A 12997-nucleotide genomic window follows, 5' to 3' on the forward strand; every position below is an offset into this window, starting at 1 on the left:
TTTCACTCATCTGGAGACGTGATCAGACGTCAAGCTCTTGTGTATCGAATCAGTTTAAACACCATATGCATGCGATAATGGAATATTGTTACATAAATATGGAAAATTGACGGAAAATCATCCCGTTTGTCATCAAGATGATTTATCAGTTTGCCGTTAATGTTTATTTTAAATAAAATATTTAAGTACGCAGCAGATGTGGAGGATTCTGTGGTTTCTCTTATTTCGAGTTCACAGGGATATATCGAATCGATATATGAATGAAAATGACTATTGTTAATAAATGAAACGTTGTCGATATATCTAAATGTCATGTTGAAGGCCACAACAACCTTTTTCCCATTTATATACAAATGATTAATTTTTAATGCCTTTTATATTAAGTTCAAACTACATGTAGATTACTGCAGAGAAATATGCAATGCGAAAGGAGATATAGGCGGATTCGAACCATGGCAAACATAATCACAACATGTACTGCCAGCTGTGCAGCTGACTGAGCTTATTCTAAGCACATTTAATGCCCATGTAAATATAAACTATGTTTAAAAAAACAATTCCCTAGTTTTTTTTTTTGTCGGGTTTTCGTGAAGGTTGCCCCTAAAATACTATTGTGAATTGTTCTTAAAGGATACATCGCATGTTTTTAAACTTTTTAATTTTTTCAGCAAAATTAATTCATTTCATGCCTAAAACTACTTTACATGTGTTTTAAATGAAGGAGTTTGCGTAGTTTTCGAGTTTGAAAGCGATGAAATTCAAATCTTGCGATATGCATATTTTCTTCGATATTTTACGCGCCATTATCTGTGACGTCATATGCGACCTCGAGCGAGATGATTTGAAAACAGTTGTTAGCCATTTCATAAACAGATTAAATTTAATTGACAAACAAACAATTATCACATTAACGGCTTGTAAATAACACTGCATTAGCGTGTTTTGTGCCGTTTAAGAGTGTACTTGCTGTCAGCTGAGAGGATTTGGAGTGGGTTTTTTCAATTTCCGAAGGAAGGTATGAGGGACAAGACGTGAATATTTTTTGTCGGCACAACGACTTTGCCTTAAAAAAACCCAGTAGAATTTGTCCCTGTACTTTTTTAAACAAGCACTTGGACAAAGACGTAGATAAACTGCGAGAAAATGGTTCTATCGAAGCTACCCACTGTTACAAATAGGCCTCAAATTCAATACACACTCGCACCAACAGATCTTCACCTTGTAACAACATATAGGCAGAACTTCGCTAGCAGTGTCTACCAACTGGTAGTTTGAAAAAAGAAATTTAAAGATAAAAGATAATTGAACTTTCAATTATAAATGATAAAATATGATATTTCCCAACTATGAATTGAATTATAATGATTTCATTTTTTTTAAGGAACGCGAACGTGTTTACAACAACAGCACGCCGCGCTCCCACTTCCTAAGTAACAACGTGTAGATAACAAAAAATAATGATTAATAAAATTGCTTGAATAAAATAATTTAAAAGTATTGTGATTTTCACAATGAGTTTGATCATTTTTATTATTATTAATTTTTTTGAAATGCACCCGTGACAGTAGGCTTAGTTAGGTCTATCTAACTTCTCCAAAAATAAATTTAATAATAATTGCACTGTTTATTTTAGAAAAGCAACAACGCTAATTACAGTTGTTTACAGAAATGGCATTACCAAATAATAGTGTTTAGACAATGATCCCATGTAAACATTATTTACTCGCAAATTTATGCAGATTTCATACTCGCTTTCCTCGCTACATTTGGTTGTTTATTTGTATGCACTGGTGGCTAAAAGATATAAGGCTCGGGAAATTTGTCAACATCGAAATAAATGTTACCCATGGTAAATAAATTAGGCCCTTAAAACCCAGGTTTTAAAAAATATCTAACACTACTTTTACAACAAGTTGATCGACGAAGGTCGCATATGACGTCACTGTACCACGTGACTACCTATCTAGTTAACTAGAAATTAGGGGAATTACTATATCATACTCAGCATTTAAGAAAAGAGAAAAAGACATCAAAGAAAAGAAACTTTTAGATGAAATTGAAATTTTAGAGTCTGACTCTCCTATTGATTTTAATATTCTAGATGAGAAGAGAGCAGCTCTTGAAAACATTAGAAAAGAAAAGCTACAAGGTCACATGATAAGGTCTCGTGCACGTTGGATAGAGGAAGGGGAAAAACCTTCAAAATACTTTTGTAATTTAGAATCCCGAAATTATTTAAATAAAACTATCAAAAAAATTCAGTTCGATACTGGTACAATTTACAAACAGTCAGATATATTAGAAGGTGTCAAGAAATATTATGAAGCCGTATACGTATATACTAATAATGATTTTAATTTAATTAATGTCGACCTGGAAAGCATCATCTCAGATTACAATTCTCCTAAGTTAGATACACATGCAACCAAAAAACTGGAGGATGATATTGAAGAAGCAGAAGTTCTTAAAGTATTAAAAAATATGAAAAACAACAAATCCCCTGGTACCGATGGTTATACAACTGAATTCTTTAATTTTTTTTGGAATGACATTAAATATTATGTCGTTAGAGCTATTAATTGTATATATCATAAGAGGGAACTTCCTATTTCGCAAAGACTAGGAATCATTTCATTCTTACCTAAAGGGGATAAACCAAGACAGTTTTTAAAAAACTGGCGACCAATTACACTTTTAAACGTATTATACAAAATTATATCTGGTTGTCTCAGCTTTAGAATTAAACAAGTTTTGGATTATATAATATCCGATACACAGTCTGGTTTTTTAAAAGGTAGATATATAGGGGAGAATACTCGATTTATCTATGATATTATGTCATACACTGAAAGAAATAATATCCCAGGCCTTCTAGTTCTCATTGATTTCGAAAAGGCCTTCGACTCAATGTCATGGTCATTCATATATAAAGTTTTAAAGTATTTTGGTTTTGGGGGAAACTTTATTCAATGGATAAAAATCTTAAACACAAATTTCAGAGCCTCAGTTTTACAGAGTGGCTTTTTATCTGAACAGTTTGATATACAAAGGGGATGTAGGCAGGGTGATCCCATTGCACCTTATTTATTCACCCTATGTGCAGAAATTCTTGCAATATTAATTAAACAAAACAAAAGTATAAAAGGCATATGTATAGAAAACACAAAACACAAAATATCGCAATATGCAGATGATTCTTCACTAGCCCTTGTCGGTTCACCTGAATCGCTTTTTGCAGCTCTAGATACGATAGAATTTTGTTCCCAGTTTTTCTGGTCTAAGGATTAATTCTTCTAAAACAAAAATTGTATGGATTGGTTCAAAGAAATTTTCAGATCAAGTTTTTCACCATACAAGATTAAAATTAGATTGGGGATCAACAACTTTTAATTTATTGGGTATTAATTTTTCAGTTGACCTTACAGAAATTGAAGATATAAATTTCGGAATTCAAATACCAAAAATCGTTGCTCTTATTGAACAGTGGAAAAGAAGGATTCTTACTCCCATTGGGTGGGCTACTGTCATTAAAACCTTGCTTATTCCAAAATTGAATCAGTTGTTTATATCACTTCCTACTCCAAAGAAAGAAACAATTTCTTATCTCTACAAAATTATTTTTGAATTCCTATGGAAATCTAGTGTAGATAAAGTTAAGAGGTCTGTGATAACACAAGACTATTTATCGGGTGGTATCAAGATGGTTGATATAAGTAACTTTATTACATCATTGAAATGCTCTTGGATTAAAAGGCTTACTAGGTCCAACTGTCAGAAACCATGGATGAATAATTTTTTTGCCATGTATGGAAATGATATTTTAAAGAAATTATATGACTTTGGAGATAGTTTTATTGTGGAACAATTATGTGTTAAAAGCAATGTTTTTTGGAAGGATGTTTTTAATGCTTGTTTTTTTTTTTTATTTGAAGACTAGTCAAAATCTTCCAAATATTAAAAATAATTTTCATGATATTCCAGTGTGGTACAATTCTAATATTAGAATTGCGGGAAAACCTGTGTTTTATGAGAAATGGTATGAAAAGGGGATTAAAGCTGTTCAAGATTTTTTTGATACTGATTGTAACTTCCATACCATAGAAAAATTTCAGTGTTTATACAATCTTTAAGAAGTATGTGTAATGAAATACAATAGCATTATTACTGCTATTTCAAAATATTTAAAATGTCTGTTAATTGATAGACACTCAACCAAACAAAATGTTAATCCATGTATGCCTATATTTTTTGAACCAGTTTCATTACATGCAAGGTGAAGATAACGAACAGTGATCAAAATCTCATAACTCCTACAAGCAATACAAAATAGATAGTTGGGCAAACACGGACCCCTGGACACACCAGAGGTGGGATCAGGTGCCCAGGAGGAGTAAGCATCCCCTGTTGACCGGTCACACCCGCCGTGAGCCCCATATCCTGATCAGGTAAACGAAGTTATCCGCAGTCAAATCAGTGTGCCAAGAACGGCTTAACAATCGGTATGAAACACGTCAGACAGCATTTGACCCATTGCGAGGTTGTATTGACGAACTAGATCGTTATAACGACCATAGAATTTGCGAAATGCTGACTTCAATCGAGACTGTTGAAATCCCTGTACCATCAACTTGTTTGTCAGTAGCTTACCTCGATTTAAAAACTGACTATACCCAGAACAAGCTCTTGCATATCGAATCAGTTGAGATATATAAACACCATATGCAGATGATAATGGAATATTGCTACATAAATGTGGGAAGTTGACGATGGAGAAGTTGAAATCATCCCGTTTGTCATACAGTTGAGTTGTCAGTTTGCCGTTAATGTCTACTTTCAATAAAATATCTAAGTATGAAGCAGAAGTGGACGACTCTGTGGTGTCCTTTATTTCGAGCTCACAGGGATATATCAAATCGACATATGACTTAAAGCTATCATTGTTAATAGACAAAACGTCATCGATATATCTAAAAGTCGAATTGAAGGTCACAGGGAGAGATTTTTTCTTCTCACGTAAAAGTTTTTGAATAAATTCTGCTTCATATGAATATAAAAACAGGTCAGCTAACAAAGGAACACAATTCGTGCCCATTGGAATTCCAACAGACTGTTGGAAGACCTGATCACCAAAGACTACGAAGATATTGTTAATGAGGAACTCTAGCATATTTTTTATTTCAACTTCAGAGTACTTGTGCGTGGAATCAGAGTGGTGTTTAACAAAGTAAGTTTTTGAATGACTGATCACTAGATATGAATATTTCCGTTTTCCGTTTTTGTTGAAGAAGCAACTGTCTATGATGTCAAAAAGTCTAGTCTTTAATTTATCGTGAGGAATGGTCGTGTATAGTGTTGAAAAGTCATAGGTTTTAATGCTATTGATTTGGGAAAAATTCTGTGATTTCAAGTTTACTAAAATTTAGAATCCACATTTGATTAACACCACTTCTGGCATATGTAGTCGCACAGTAAGTTTGAAGTTTCTCCTTCACAGCTGTTAACATTTTCGTGAGGAGCAAAGATAGGGGCTTGGTAGAGCACTTACTGGATCCAGCAATGTATCTTTGTAAGGGTTTTTATGTAGTTTAGGAATGCAGTATAGGTACGGTAACTCATATTCATTCGACCCCTTGACTGGAATATTAAATGTGTCTAAAACTGAAGCATGGTTTTGAAGAAATTCGTCTTTTGAAAGGGCAGTTGGAGTATAAGTATGATTACCAAAAGTGGAATTAATGCCAAGTTCGTTTAAAATACAGTTGTAATAATGAGCCTTACAAACAAAGACAATGTTGTTACTAGCTTTGTCAGCTGGAACCAAAACATATTCCTCATGTAACCTATCTAATTCTTTTATCACTTCTGGTTTACTAAACACAGAAGGATAGATGGTATGTACTTTTGTTTTCATGTGTCTAATGCGGGATTTTAATATCCCTCTTATGCTTTTAACCCATTCTGACAATGTATCAAGTTCTTCTTTTTCATATTTAGCCCATCGTCTGGCATAATCTTCGACAGAACTCATAATAGAGATGAAGTTCTGTCGCCAATTAAAAGACCGAGGTTCTCTGTATTTAGGACCTTTAAGAATAAGTGATTTGAGGTCCTCATTTTCAACTATATCAACATCACCAGTAATGACATGTCCAGCTGGACTGTAGTTGAAAGAAGATGAAGAACAAGAACATGTTGGTGGATAACGTATAAGATGGTCTATATCTATGCACTGCAAAGTTTGTTTATAATTAAAAAGTTTGGATGCAATAGTAGAAGTATAGCTGTAGGAAATACAGGGTGTAGACTTGAACTTGAAATAAGTTGGAATACACGAAAGATGTTCTATCTTCATATGGAGTAGATGATATTTCAGTGCAAGATGTGTTTAAAATTTGTTTCAAAACATCTCGTGATTCTTCTCTTCAGTGGCTACAGTTTAGAATTTTACATAGAATTCTTCCTGTTGGTTATTATTTGAAAAACATTAGTGTTAAAACAAATGATCTCTGTAGATTTTGTACAAGTAATATTGAAACAATAACACATATTTTTACTTCTTGTAATAAGACCCAAACATTGTGGAGTGAGTTAAGTCTTCATATATATAGAAAAAATGTCAGAAAGAATTGGTTTTAATGTGTCAAATATAATATTTGGTGAAATTCCACTGTCTTTAAATAATAAAGCTATAAACTTTATAATTCTATATGTTAAACAATACATATTTATCTGTTTAATGCAGAATAAAGAACCAAATCTTGTTGGATTACTATGTCACTTAAAGTTTAGATATCATGTAGAGAAATATGCTGCAATTCAAAAATTTAAAAATCTCAAAGTAATCGCATATTCCCAGACCCATGAAAAACGTGCAACATGCAGAAATCTGACAAAATCAAGTGACAAACGGCGTGCACACAAAACATGTGCTAGTCACGTTATCATAATAGCGTGACAGTTTTAAAAATTACACAATGATAAATTCTAATTGGCTGTTTCATAATGATTAGTTACAGGGTGTATGATAATTCTTTTTAAAACGATTTTACGCTTTTAAATAGGTAAACAACGCGGCGAATGCATTGACTTAAACCAAATGAGTTGAAAACCTTTTAATGGTCTGTAGTATGTGCCCCTTCTCATAAAAAATGAAAAGTTTGGTACTATTATCAATTAAATGATGCATGTGTATAACCCTTTCTATTCTTCACCACGTTGGAGGGGGGGGGGTATTGTTGTATGTTTGTGTTGTTTGACAAACATTTTTTGTTTTCTTTATTGTTTTGATGGTAGCATTTTATGACTACTAAGTTGCTGAATGAAAGGTGAAGATAACGAACAGTGATCAATCTCATAACTCCTACAAGCAATACAAAATAGATAGTTGGGCAAACACGGACCCCTGGGCACACCGGAGGTGGTATCAGGTGCCTAGGAGGAGTAAGCACCCCCTGTCGACCAGTCACACCCGAGTGAATTCTCAAAATATGCACGGAGAGTCAGTACAGTAAAAACAGCGGTGTGTCTTACAGATGTCAACTGCATAGTCATTGTAACATTGACTAAAGTTTAAGCTAGGGGATTGATTTGCGAAACTTTTTTGTTGGATGGTATCTTCTTACAACCACTGTGGTGCTTATTTGGGGGTTTTCTGTCGTGTTACAATGTACTATATGGTTCAAGCCCAGTATTCCGACGGTCGGATATTCCGACGGTCCGATAGTCCGACATGTTGACTATCACCAAAAATTTTAATTAATAGAGTTAAAATTTATTCATGTCAGGCATTATTTTATGGAAATTACCAGAAACCGCCAAAATCGACACGGCCTGATTATAAATCAGACAATCAATTTCTGACCAAAATCATTCAAGTGTGAACCTACGGCGGCGTAGAAAGGCCATATATAAATATATTATTCGTTCGGACGAATTACCTATTTGTTCGGACATATTAGTAATTCGTTCGGAAGAATTAGCTATTTGTTCGGACAAAGTAATTTGTTCGTACGAATTTGTTATTAGCTATAAGGCAACGCCAATGCCGCAGTCAAACATCGTAAAGTGTTGATAGGAGAGCACAAAACTTAGATTGGGGCACATGCTAAAATGGGGTTCAGTTCCAAAATTTTCCATATAAACGTCATGAAGATGGCGACGGTAACCTACATACTCACCCCAAACCCCTGAAATAACAAGCTTAAAATGGTAGGAATCCCTACACCCTGCTCAAGTCTTAAAAGTTTGAAGTAGGCCTCAAGTCCCCCCCCCCCCCCCCCCCCCCCCCCGGGCAAAAGTTTATCAAATGAAAATTTTCTGTATAACGGGGCATAACACAATCAATAAGGAAATCAATTTTTGTATGGGACGACAATAATGCAATTATGCGCCAATCAGAGCCTATCTAAGTTTTTCAACGCAAATCTGGATATCCGAATTTTATACCAATTTTATGGTATACCTTTCTTTATAGCAAATAACAATTTTTGAACAGAAATTTCTTGCACTAGAATTAAGGGGAGGATGTTATCAAACAACATTTATTATAAAGATGAGGATCTCGTTTGGGGTCCCAGAAGTGTAAGGAGGGGGCACATACATTAAATACATACTCTTGTCCCCACCCCTACCTTTGAAATTGTTAAGGGGCACGAGCAGGCGCGTGGCCTCGTTTTTGAAAGGGGGAAGCTGGGGGCCAGCCAAAAAGGATGGGGGGGGGGGGGGGGGGGGGGCAGCCGGACCCAAAATAGTTTTTACATGTAAAAAAAAAAAAAAGAAGAAAGGGAAAATTTTTAAAAAGTGGGGAGGGGATTCCCCCCCCCCCCCTCTGTTGCTACGTCCCCGACGAGTATCCGCTGTCAGCCCTCCCTACAAGCCTATAGATATCTGTATATATATGTATACCTACATGTATCTACATAGCTCTCTATAAAGACACGATGAAAATGTTCCTTAAGTTCAGCATACATACATACAGACAGACAGACATACATACAGACACACACACAGCGAGTAGGAATGAATGAACCCACGGGTGATGGAGAAAGGAACGAAGCGTATTTAACCGTGGGTTTCCGACGATGCCGAAATATATACATGTAGATGTAGGTGGGCAAAACGAAACGAAATCTACCGAAACGAAACGAAACAGATTGTATAACCGAACTCTTTTATTAGAAATGGTATCTTAGGCCCCTGTGAAAATTACCACATATAAATAAAATTCGCCTCCCCTTTGATGTAGGCTTTCAGCTTGACTGATACACAGTTTTAAAAGCTGGAAAGGGGGGAGGTGGTGAGTAAGCAAAATGTACATATCCGAAGTTGATTAAATGCCATGTGCAATTAATTTCAGATCCATAAATTTCAGAACGGAGAGTTACAGTCTCAGAGGTCTGGCGAAACACACTAAACAAGGGGTGGGGTCGCTGGCGTTGGATCCGCCTTTGGGCATAGATACATTATTTGAAGAAACTGGTGTCTGAGAAATTTGAAAGCAGGAAGAGCTCTTAACTTCTTATTCTATCTCTAACTGCTGAGGTGCGAGTACTTTCAATAACGGAAAAAGTTACATAGTATACCATATTATATGAATGCAAGGTAAGATATAATATACATGTGCTATTAAAAATTATTATTGATATGTAGTGAGCCTAAATATAACTCTATACATTTGTGGTGTTGCTAAGACGGGGAATTGAAAACGGGGCGGAAAACAGAATTTTTTATGCAATAATATCAGGAGGAGGTCAGCATTTTGTAAACTCAAAAGGCTTATGAACAAGGGAAGCAGAAATTACAAAGAGAACGGGAAGACATACTCAGAATCCACCGTTTGATATACTACATACAAATACACAATATCCACATGTACACATAGATTTGTCTTTAGAGCAAAAAATACTGGAACGTGTATTTATGCCGAATTGTAACCCTCTGTTCTAAAATGTATGGATCCGAAACTAATTGCACATGGTATTCAATCAACTTCGGATATGAACTTTGTGCTTACTCACCCCCTTCCAACTTTTAAAACTTCGTATCTGTCAAGCCGAAAGCTTACATCAATGGGGAGGCGAATTTTATTTATAAGTGGTAACTTTAACAGGGGCTTAAGATACCATTTTTAATTATTATAATTAATAGAGTTCGGTTACACACCATTATTAATTATTATAATTAATAGAGTTCGGTTATACACCATTATTAATTATTATAATTAATAAAGTTCGGTTATACAATCTGTTTCGTCTCGTTTCGATGGGTTTCGTCTCGTTTCGGTGGGTTACGTTTCGGTAGATTTCGTTTCGTTTCGTTTCGCACTTTACAGGTAACCGATGTAGGTCGAACCCGTTCAAAGTTTTCCCACAGTGCGATGTTTTGCTATTGTGACGTAAAAAATCGCCCTGGCACAAGGCACTTCATCCTGTTTTCTGCTGTTACATAGCGATCTCTTATATGTGTCCACAAATTAATAACGGACTATCGGAGTGTCGGACTATCGGACCGTCGGACTATCGGATCGTCGGAATACTGGGCGGTCACCGTACTATATGACTACATAATGATTTTCCTCCAATTCTTAGCATTTGTACATCATGAATTGTTTAGCACAATCATCAGTTAGCAGTGACTCATGTTGAATATGTACATGTCATTTAAATGGCAGTGGTCATGACATAGTCAAATGTAGTCACTTTACCCAGGCATAATGCATGGAAGTATAATCCTGCTAAAAGAAGCGTACATATGCGAACTCACACACACGATATTCGTCATCCTTGATTACTACTATCTTGCTCCTTCAAGATTACATATTCCTGTTGACAATGAAGTGCGAATTGACTCTCCGGCCCTTCAGGACTTTGACTTTTTTTGTGCTTCTCGAAAATTGTATATAAAATAACCTACAGTGTGCCCCCTCTGATATTTTGAAAATAAAGTCCAACTTGTAGGTTGGTATGTTTCGTCGTCAATAGCTTTCTATAAATAAAACAAAATGACTAATCTATGCTATAACTCCATGCAAATTCGAAGAACTTTCGCCGCAATAAGACTATTGGGGGTCAGCTAATCCGAGTATTTGAAATTAACACAGTGTTTGAGTTCTAGCGAAAGATGTTAAATGCATGTATATTGCGTCGATGCGATATCAGATCTAGTCTAAGATCACGTGTATCTTGCACCGACCCAATTTCACATTTCTGCAGGTACTCGAACACTTCTGTTAATTTCAAATACTGGAACTAGCTAACCGTAATTTAGTTATAGTGTGGCAAAGGTCCCCGGAATGTGCATGGAATTTATTATTTATTATCAGTCCTGATACTTCTGGTGAAAATTGTTTGATGAAATCTCTATCAAAGTAAATAAATCCCGGTCAAATGTAACAGATTTAAGATTTATTATTTTTGAATAATTGTACGGTTTGTATTTTTTCTTCTGTTATAAATTCATTCCAGTTTGTAAATCATCGACTTTGCGCTAATTTCTATTTTCATTCGAGTTAATTTGATTAGATGCCTATTAACATAATATGATGAAGTAAGTATGTGCCTAGCCATTTGTCAGAGAGAGAGAGAGAGAGAGAGAGAGAGAGAGCATATCCATAATTATTGAATATCCATATTACATGTAGCGAGTTTTCCCTTTACTGAATACTAATTCGCATTCAAAACAGGAATTGCCCACATTACTTATTAGTATTACTAGTGTTGGTAAACCGTGAATTTAAGCAATGAAGAACGGAATTAGAAGTTTAAAATAAAATTAAACAAACATCTTTTACCACTAACATACGCATACAGTGTTTGGTATCGTTGGAATGTTCTCAAACAGCTGGGAAAACAATATGCATATATCGGAAAAATTATAGATTTTTTTTAGGTCATTCAGATGACCTATTGCTATCTGTTTTTGTCCGTCGTCGTTCGTCGTGCGTCGTGCGTTAACATTTGAACATTTTCAGCTTCTTCTCTGAAACCCCTGAACCAATTTCAACCAATTTTGGCATATAGTATCTGTGGGTGGAGGGGAACAAAAATTGTGAAATTCGTGGTCCCTGCCCCCCTGGGGTCTTAGGGGTGGGGCAAAAACCATCAAAATGAGTGTAATTTAAAAAAAAATCTTCTTCTTTACTCCTGGATCAAGAAGCCAAACTGTGGGCATAATTATAATGAGCGTTGAGCCCTCTTCCAAAATTGTGAAATTCATGGCCCCTGGGGCAGGGGTTCTTGTGTTAGGGTGGGGCTCTATTGGTCATATAGTGAAAATGTAGAAATTCTTTGAAAATCTTCTCTGTCTCTGGGTATTAAGTAGACAAACTACTAGCATGGTAATGATGAGCAAGGATGCCTCTTTATACCCCCCGCAACAAGTTGTGGGGGGGGGGGGTATACTGGAATCGGGTTGTCCGTCTGTCCGTCCGTCCGTCCGTCTGTAGACGCAATGGTTTCCGGGCTCTAAAGCATTATCCTTTCCACCTACCGTCACCATATCATATATATGGACTACCCATGGGATGAAGATGTTCCCTATCGATTTTGGGGTCAAAAGGTCAAAGGTCAAGCACACTGGACATCGAAGTAGCAATATGGTTTCCGGGCTCTAAAGTGTTATCCTTTCCACCTACAGTCACCATATCATACATATGGACTACCCATGGGATGAAGATGATCCCTATCGATTTTGGGGTCAAAAGGTCAAAGGTCACGCCCACTGGACATTGAAGTAGCAATATGGTTTCCGGGCTCTAAAGCATTATCCTTTCCACCTACAGTCACCATATCATACATATGCACTACCCATGGGATGAAAATGTTCCCTGTCGATTTTGGGGTCAAAAGGTCAAAGGTCATGCGCACTGGACATCGAAGTAGCAACACTCAGAAAACAGGTAGTTTATACCTATTACCAACACCCTTTGGGAGATTGGGGTAAGCGGGGGGTATTCTTAGTGAGCATTGCACACAGTACCTCTTGTTAAAAATTGTGAAAT

Source organism: Ostrea edulis, chromosome 4, assembly GCF_947568905.1.
Source record: "Ostrea edulis chromosome 4, xbOstEdul1.1, whole genome shotgun sequence".
NCBI classification, from domain to species: Eukaryota; Metazoa; Mollusca; class Bivalvia; order Ostreida; family Ostreidae; genus Ostrea; species Ostrea edulis.